Here is a 7,836-nt window from a genome sequence, read left to right as displayed (position 1 = left end):
TGGCATGTTGTGTTTCTGAACTGGGCTCCATGCGGCAGAACTAGAAGATTGGGCAGATGCTTTCCCATTGGTGGCAGGCTGGCCCCATGGCAGCCATTCCTGCCCAGCAGTTACTGTTTGCTGTCCAAAGTCAGCAACCAGACCAGTTTGGATACCATTAAATCTCAATTAGAAACTCTTCAGATCATGTCCTGTTCGCGGCTTTGGGACAGTGCAAATCCTGCCACCTTCACCAGGAGCCCCTCCAAGGGCCTCTCGCAGCCCTGGGATGCCAGCCAGCTTTGGAGGCTTTACATTTTCATGGCATGAGACAAATTTCACTAAGAGTTCCTCAATATTAATCCACATAATGCTGCTCAGCAGATGGGAGCCCAAGAAAACAGCCTGTCGACACCTTCAGCTCTGCACAGAGCCCCTCAAAGCAGCACAAAGGAGTGGGGAGCCGAGAAGATACCTCTTGCTTTCCTGGCTATAACAACAGCATGTCTTGTGATAGTTCACTGCTTCTTTGCTACCTGAAGAGCACAGTAAGTCAGCAGATAGTTCAGTATTTACTGTGCAGATGCAGGTGCTCATGGATAAGACCACACATTAAGAAAGATCTTGATTCTGAAAGTATGACTATGATGCTTCAGTACCAAATTCAGAGCAATATCTTGAAGTAATAAACAGAGGATCTTTCAAGACATACTAGCAGGATTATTCTAGGTCTTTAAAAATATATAAATATTTATTTACTTATAGAAACAAACAGAAATATGGCCTTGTGTATCCCCTGTTAGATGGCCTACAGTAAGGGCACAAAGTTTGAGTACATTAGTATATGGCATTAGTAAGTGCCCCAATAGAGGGATAACTCCTAAGAAAAGAAAATACATGATGCAAAAGGGGTTAAAGGATTTAGCATAACTGAAGGACTGAGATCCACAATTAATTTGCTTTGCTTGGGTTGGTTCTCACTGCTGCACAATGAGCAAAAGCCAATAATCTCCAAATCAGGGTCCTTGGGGTCAGTAGCACCACGATGAGCACAGGGGGATCAGCATCCTTCATCCTGGGCGGCGTGGTCTCCTCCAAACTCCCCATGCAGGACAGGGAAAGAAAGGTCGAAGCAAAATTTTAGCATCAGCAGCTTCAGCATTTTCCCCAAGCAGAGGAAGATGCAAATCCAAAGATTCAGCTGTAAATATTTTAAAAGTGGCAAATGGAGTTTTGGCAGCCAAGATAAGAATCTCTAAAAGCACTTGCATTTGCTGCCTCCAACCCTTGCAAATCCTGCCTGCTGAAGTGGTCAGGGAGGTTGACCACAAACTGAAAGGTGAAACTAGTTTTAGCCCCGATTCCAAAAAAGCTGGAAGTAGTTTTAGAAACAGGAAACCATCAAGCAAGAGACGGCACCTGTAGATTAAAACCTCTTCCTTTGTCAGGCTTTGACACATTTGACTCACAAACCCATAAAGTCAAGCTCCCTTAAAAAAGCTTCATTGTCAAATTTATTTTATAGCTTTAAGGTTATTTTTTTTTCCTTTAAACCAATAAATGCTTGCAATTCCTTTTTTTGCTGCCAGCTGGGGAGAGAGTTAAAAACTTTCTGCAAACCTGCAATTTCAGTGCTTGTCTGTGCTGGGCACTAAAAAATTCCACTGGAGTGAGAGCAAAAGGGGTTAGTCATGACAAGAACATCCCTGCAATGTGCCAGGGCGGCTTTTCACTGTCATTCAACCATCCTTAATACCGACTTAGCCCATCAATGATTTTCATAATCAGTTATGTGCTTTTGAAACACACACCCACATACATAACCCTCACCAGCAGCCAAATTGAAGCATTTTGTATTTTTTTTATTATTATTATTATTAATAACACGCATCTGCCCACAGACCCACCCCCTAAGGGACATTTTGATTCAACAATCTACACCCTCACTGAGAGAAAGCCCTTTCTCTTTTCCAGCAAATATTTTAAATGCTGATGGGGTTTATCCCTCAATTAGCACCCAAGGATGCATCTGACAGCCCCCTACCCAGATGCTCACGCTGACCAAGGGGAAAGACCTGAAACTGCTTACTCTCCAAAGCCTCCCCACAACTGGGCAGAATGAGACCTGTTCTGAACAAAACCTGAGATGGTTTTTTTTTTCCCCCTGTAAAAAACAGCTGTAGATTTGCAACCAAAACATCGTTCTTGGCCAAGCTCTAAGTCTCGGGCCATCCCCAGGTCAGCCAGGTGCCTGCAAGACTTTGTGTGACCAGCGACTCACGCTGCAAGGAGCAAGTCTGAACACCAGACTCAGGTTACATCTACCACGCCTTTCCTCTCGCACAGACCCGCACAATTCAGAGGGCAAGCACCCTGGGGCTGCTCTGGGTTATCCAGGTCACAGCCGGGCCAGGCCAGAAGCACCAAAGGGACTGCGGCACTGGAGCAAAGCAACTGACACTCCCATTCACTTAGTTACTTTCAAAAGATAAAGCTCATTCCATCGCAATGTGCTGCTGACAAAGGACCTTTTCACATCTTACAGGAACAAATGGAGAACTGGTTTGCAATGTCTTTATCAAACAGCTGGCCACAGGAAAAAAAAAAAACAAAACCAACTTTAATATCAATGGTGTTTGCTTTAATTGTAGATAAAAAGCTCAAACTGCCAATGATCCTTTTTTCTTAGGTGCTTTAGAAGTTAGGAGTTAGTAAAACACCAGGAATTTCGGTGATGGGAAAGCTGTGTTCTGTATTCATGAGAGAGAAAAACGGTCTAGTCATCTTTCCTTTCCTGTTCAACCCACAAAGTAGGGCTTGGTTAAGAAAACTCTTATCTCGGAATGAAGAGCTGGTTTCAGGTGATGCCTCTGCAGCAGAGCAAAAAGCCCATGAAAGCAAGTGCAGGGGTCTGACACTGCTGGGCTGAGCCTCCAGGCAGTCCTGCTGCGGAAGGCTCTACCTTGGCACATGTGACTGTGCTGCACAGGGCTTGACCATGCACCATCCCCACCAACCTGGCATGATGCTGCTGTTCATCAAATCCCCAGGGTCAGCTGCAGCCTCTCACAGGCACAGCACGCCTTTATGAGATTTTTCTTCGATCTTGATCCCCAATCTTTGTCTACCATCTCCCTCTGGCCTATGAGTCGCAGTCAAATTCAAGAGTGAGGCAACTGATTTTGCTTCCCCCCAAACATGCTGAACTCACCAGTCCCACCCCCCCTCCCCCATTTCCTTCCTTTGATGAAAACTGTGCTTACGAAGCAAGAAAATGAAACTTTTAATGGCTCACAAATGCTGAGGGGAAAGCAGAATAAATTCACAAAGCATTTTCAGCCCTTTCCCTTCAGCACCTCCTCTTTGTATAGTAAAAATAAGTAAGTTAGGTACAAAGAGCTGATTTTCTGTTCACCCCATAGAAGGAGCGATCTGTTCACCAGCACGCATAAGCATTTGACCAAACCAGCACAAGAGCCAAAAAGGATGATTTTCACAGCAAACTGATACCCACAAACACAGCTGGCCAAGAGTCCAGGAGGAGGAATAAGGAGCAGATCCATGTCTCTCCTCACATACAGGGCTAAGGTTGGGTATTAAAATCTTTAGGAGAAGCTGACACCACTGCTTCACACGAACCTACATCTCAAATTGGGTCTGACCCAACAAGGAAAAGCCACCTTTGCAACATGGCACCGAGGACTTCGGAAGGTCTTACCTTTAGCAGATGCTAGTAAGTAAAAAAAAAAAAAAAAAAAAAAAAAAAAAATGATTGAACTCTTAAAGATCAAGAAAGCAAACTGGCTAGTCAATGAGAAAACCATCTACATACCCGCTGGACAGGAGTGCTGCTACTCTGGAAAAGCTCTGGGAGAAGAAAAAATATCTTCCAGCTCGGTAAAGGAATGGCTTCATCTCCAAAAGATGACTGGGGAGGTATTCCAGTGAGTGACCAGTACACTATAATCCTCAGGACAGAGAGGCTTCCTTCCCAAATGGCACATGGTGACCCAGGAAAAAAACAGGGTAAAAAGATGGTAGGAACTGGAAGATGCTTTTATCCACAGCCAGCATTCTCCAGAGGGCTTCATGGGTCTGTATGTCCATGTATCCCATGATCCCAAAAATCCTTGGAAGCTACCAAAAGGATCTCACTGCCAGGCTGCTCCAAACGTTCCTCCAGGCCAGTGGGGTTGGGACCTTCAGAGAGAGGAAAGGGACAGGACATTACATGACAGCTCTTACTACACTGGAAGAGGCTTATTCATGTGCAAACTCGTATCTTTTGATTTATTTTTGCTCAGAAGGAAGCTTTTATGGCTGTTTTTGTTTTTGCTTTAACTTGTGTAATTTATTTAAAGGAATGCCACAGTGAGCACAGACAAAACATGGGGCCACCACCTCCAGATGCCTCACAGGTGCCAGGTGATGTGAGAGGAGGACAACAAACCAGTAACTGGAAAAAGTTCTCACCTAACCAATTGATCCTTCCAAAATTGTCTTCTTTTTTGTCAGATGAAGGCAGACAGTTTTCTTCCCCTATCTTTTTTTTTACCTCTTCTAAAGCTAATGAGGTATTTTCTCTACCAGCAAGAGATGATGGAGAGGGTTGTAAGGCAGCAGATCCACGGGACCACCAGCCCTCTTGAATTCAGAGGAAAATGTCTATCTCCCATCAGGAGAATCACACCATCAGGAATTTGCATCAAAGTCTGGCCCAATCTACCAGTGGGATCCTATCCCTGACAGAGCAGAAACGCTCAGCTATTGTGTACAACAACCCACTGTGACCTCCAGCCAGGCAGAGCCACGCTTCCCACCTCTACCTTCAGAGAAAGTAAACACATCCCAGCAAAGTTGCTCAAAACAACCAGGGGATTAGTCATAACTAGTACTTGATGTATCTAAATGCATCATAATCTGGAGGGGTTTCGTAGTTTGTTTTTTCGGTTCTTTTAATCTGATTTTACTAATTGTGCTGGGAATAGAGTTGCTGGGATTTTTGTTTGCTATTTTAAAATATGAAAAAACTGTCTCATAAACACAGGCAAGTGCCAAGCCCGGAAATTATGCCCAGCAAGCACTGAAAGGAAACTCAAATAACTCTTTGCCCGACATTGCTTTCTAGTTCATCTGTAAAAAAATACAGCAGAGAGCAGCTGAGAGCCAAAAGGTGGGTTTTTTTCACTTTGTTTTAGCTGCACCAGCACAGGAAGGTGATAACATTGTGTAATGTAACCAAGCAAAGGAGTAATGAAAGTGCAAGCAAATAGATCAAATAGCACAGGGTTAAGGAAAAGGTGTGATAATCATTTGTTTTGCTAATTGTGTCAATAAAGTCCTATCTATCCTCAAACAGCGGAAACGTCATCAGATATTTAAAAGGAAAAAAGTCAAGTGAATAATTCAATCTACAAAAACGCATCATTTTTTTCCCCAGATGTTCTCTTTAAAGGGTTGATTAGGAGAATCGTGTTTATTTTAAATAAAATTCCACTGACTTTGATCATGTTTAAATCACCTAAAGTACAAAACCTACTTTGCATCAAAAATTCCTCCTCCCTTGAGAAAACAATCAAAATTGCCTTCTCTGCAGGAAAGATGCAGCCCTGCCACAGCCCAAGCTAACCTGGTTTGTGGTGCCACCAATGGGGCAACACCATGACCCATGAAAATCTCATGTCTTTGCAATGTGCTTTTGTTGTTACAAAACCCAGCATGCAAATCAGTACAGGGCAACTGGAAGTCTGCAAATTCACAGAAAAAGAAATCTGAATTTTCTTGTTCTTGCTTCTAACGTTTTTCCAGTGATGGGGAAAGCTGGGAAATGAAATATACCCTAACTTCCCCCCAGGTAAACGAGCTGAAGCTGGAGAAGGTCTGACCCAAAACCCTGAGCTGATGAAAACATTTTGGAAAAGGATTTGAATCTCCCAAAATAGCTCCCATCCCACTAATTACACAGCCCACCTCAGCCACTCTGATAACTATATGACATTCAAAATGCCTGTAAAACCTATTTCTCTACGACAAGAACATGACCCTCAAATTCTTGAGCTCTTTTCCCCATAAACCAGTTACCTGTAAAATATGACCACGCAAACAGAGATGAATCCCTGTCACCAGAGAAATGAGTCTTGCCCCACTGATCCAGCCCCTTGTCATGCTGTGCCCAAAGCAGCAGCAGGGCTTTTTGTCCCAGCTCCACCACAACTGTGTCAACATGTACTTTGCTCACTTCTCCTGGGAGACAAGCCCAGCAGTCCTCACTGTCCAAGAGGCAAAAACATCGTTTCTTTGGTTTCTTTCTTTTATATCTCCCCCCAATCTCGCATACATGGCACCACTCACATCACTCCCATCATCTGCCTTCGAGCCCAGCTGGACAGCAGTAGGAGTCAAGGGCTACGGAAGAGCTCAGTGACCAGCATCTTGCATGTTATGCTTTTACAGTCATATTTTTACAGTCAGGCTTTTCTAGTCAGATAGTAACAGATAAACCAATGGCAGACGACTAACATTCATTTTGAGCATCTTCCTTCATGGTGTGGAGGATCCTCAGCACCTTCCACCCCTGGATGTAAGATACTATCTTACTGCTTCCCAGTTCAAAGTGTAAATGAAATTCAAATTCTTGTGCCCAGCACATGCCTGAAAAGACAAGCTTCCAGTTCTCTGAGCTCTACTTTTAAAATGCACCAAATCATTAAGACTAAGCACATTGCCTTCTAGGAAGATTCTGACTCCATCTCCAGCTCACTCCACTCCAGGTTCTCAGCAGCCTTCTGTTTCCCCTTCAGACTGTAGGATCTTCCTTGCAGACAGTCCATAAGTATTGCCTAACACCAACAGTTTAGGTTTTGCCCTAAATAACTTACTTAAGGTCATGCAGTACGTTGGCAGCAAAGCCACGAAGAAGATCCAGATTTTGCAAGTCATGGGCCAGCACTTGGAAAACACATCCATCTTCCCCATCCCTGGCCAAGAAATTACTCCATTACTAGTACACAACAAGGGTTGAATCATTTGCACAAAGAAACACCACGAGCTGAGCACGTGTCCAGCTCAGAGCAAACAAGACATCACCCTCAACTCGGAGAGCAGCAACCTGAGCCCATGGCTCCTCTCCAAGGGCAGCAAGAACCTGTCAACATGAACTGTAGGAAACCAGCAACAAGAAAAGTGTGCCCTGTAACAGAAGAGACCCCAAATACTTAATAGAAGTGTGAAAAGAGTTAAAAGACTTGCTCCTAATTAGTTAAAAAATATGGGAGGAAGAGAGAAGAATACAGAGTCCCATGTGTTAAAATTTTGATCGTGAAAGAGTCCCAAGTGCAATGGCTCATTTAAAAAAAAAAAAAAAAAAAGGATGTTTTCTGTGCCTGTGTTTTCTTATTTTAAAGAAAGGGCTGTTTTTTCACTTCATCATGTTCATTACAACCCAGACATGTGAATTAAGTGCAATAAGGGACCTGTTAAACCTCATAATCATTGTAGTAAGCTCCAGCAGTGACTTTATTATGGGCAAGAATGAAACCAGGAGCATTCACTTCTGCTGCTCCTGCCACCAGGCACTGTGGCCAGCATGTCCTCAGTTCGCCAACATCAACATCTCCTCCCAAGCACAAGGTGAGCATCCCAAAATGTCTTGGCTACATCCCCATTCAGAGGAACATCTCTAGGTGCAGAGACTGCTTATCAAAGTCAGTGGTACCCAGCAGAGGAAAAAAATAAATAAAAAAGGGAAACAATTCAACTTTTCTGATTGTTTTTCTTACAGTTGCAGCTGTATTTGCTGAAAGGCAAAACTTTGCTACAGTGGGTATCTCAGCTACCACAGTGGAATAGATTTCTCTT

The 7,836-nt window shown here is 43.6% G+C and overlaps 1 long non-coding RNA gene across 2 annotated transcripts in view; it reads right to left on the bottom strand.

Moving 5' to 3' along the window:
* Positions 1–4,177, bottom strand: part of LOC114055796 — a 96,995-nt gene extending 92,818 nt beyond the window's left edge. For both annotated transcript variants that reach the window (XR_003570833.1, XR_003570832.1), the window contains exon 1: positions 3,812–4,177. This is a non-coding gene — a long non-coding RNA (uncharacterized LOC114055796). The remainder of the gene's footprint in view (positions 1–3,811) is intronic.
* Positions 4,178–7,836: the final 3,659 nt, after the last annotated feature.

Source organism: Empidonax traillii, unplaced genomic scaffold, assembly GCF_003031625.1.
Source record: "Empidonax traillii isolate 1590-97213 ecotype Southwest subspecies unplaced genomic scaffold, ASM303162v1 scaffold66:size1465758, whole genome shotgun sequence".
In the NCBI taxonomy this organism is placed as follows: Eukaryota; Metazoa; Chordata; class Aves; order Passeriformes; family Tyrannidae; genus Empidonax; species Empidonax traillii.
This window is presented reverse-complemented; position numbering and strand designations above follow the sequence as displayed.